General features: G+C 51.4%; 1 pseudogene across 1 annotated transcript in view; it reads left to right on the forward strand.

Moving 5' to 3' along the window:
• The first annotated feature begins 208 nt into the window (after positions 1-208).
• LOC101577127 overlaps positions 209-1,351 on the forward strand; it is a 55,640-nt pseudogene continuing 54,497 nt past the window's right edge. Inside the window, exon 1 of the transcript XR_192835.3 lies at positions 209-1,347. The product of XR_192835.3 is annotated as a pescadillo homolog pseudogene (transcript). The remainder of the gene's footprint in view (positions 1,348-1,351) is intronic.

Genomic DNA, 1,351 nt, shown 5'->3' on the forward strand with positions numbered 1-1,351 from the left:
ATCTAAAGTCATTAAAGAGAGTTGTGTCTGTTCCTAAGAATTAAGTAAGGAAATGCAAATTTTTTAATATTTTAGGCACTATTTTAAAGTGATCGAAAGAATCAGAGGTAGGGGCCGGGGAGATGGCTCAGTGGAATAAGCACTTCCCTGGCAAGCGCAAGGCCCTGAGTTCAATCCCTGGTTCCATCAATAAATTAATAGGCGCGGACCTCCTAGAACCTTTAACGTGGAACCATGGGAGGCTTGGAGAAGAAAAAGTATGAACGGGGTTCTGCCACCAACTACATCACCCGAAATAAAGCCCAGAAGAAGCTGCAGCTGAGCCTGGCAGACTTTAGGCGGCTGTGCATCCTGAAGGGTATTTATCCCCATGAGCCCAAGCATAAGAAGAAAGTGAACAAGGGTTCCATGGCAGCCCGAACCTTTTATCTCATTAAAGACATCAAGTTTCTCCTCCATGAACCCATTGTCAACAAATTCCGGGAATACAAGGTATTTGTTCGGAAGCTCCGCAGGGCCTATGGGAAACGCGAGTGGAACACTGTGGAGCGCCTGAAGGACAATAAGCCCAACTACAAGCTTGACCATATTGTCAAGGAACGGTACCCTACATTCATCGATGCTCTGCGAGACCTGGATGATCCCTGTCCATGTGCTTCCTCTTTTCCACCTTCCCGCGGACAGGCAAGTGCCACGTGCAGACCATCCAGCTGTGCCGCCGGCTCACCGTGGAGTTTCTGCACTACATCATTGCTGCCCGTGCTTTGCGAAAGGTCTTCCTGTCCATCAAAGGCATTTACTATCAGGCTGAGCTGCTGGGGCAGCCCATTGTGTGGATCACACCCTATGCCTTCTCCCATGATCACCCGACAGATGTAGACTACAGGGTCATGGCCACTTTCACTGAGTTCTACACCACCCTGCTGGGCTTTGTTAACTTCCGCCTCTAACAGTTGCTCAACCTCCACTACCCGCCAAAGCTTGAGGGTCAGGCCCAAGCAGAGGTGAAGGCGAAGGAGGATGCCTACGCATTGGATTCTGAGAGCTCCATGGAGAAACTGGCAGCCCTCAGTGCCAGCCTGGCCCGTGTGGTGGTGCCTGCGGCAGAGGAGGAAGCTCAGGCTGACGAGTTTCCTGCTGATGGGGAGATGGCGTTACAGGAAGAGAACCGCAGGAAGGAGCTGGAGGCTCAAGAAAAGCACAAGAAGCTCTTTGAAGGCCTGAAGTTCTTCCTGAACCGTGAGGTACCCCGAGAGGCCCTGGCCTTTGTCATCAGAAGTTTTGGGGGGCACGTGTCCTGGGACAAATCTTTGTGCATTGGAGCCACCTATGATGTCACAGACACTGGCAT

Source organism: Octodon degus, unplaced genomic scaffold (genome assembly GCF_000260255.1).
Source record: "Octodon degus isolate 3935 unplaced genomic scaffold, OctDeg1.0 scaffold00191, whole genome shotgun sequence".
In the NCBI taxonomy this organism is placed as follows: Eukaryota; Metazoa; Chordata; class Mammalia; order Rodentia; family Octodontidae; genus Octodon; species Octodon degus.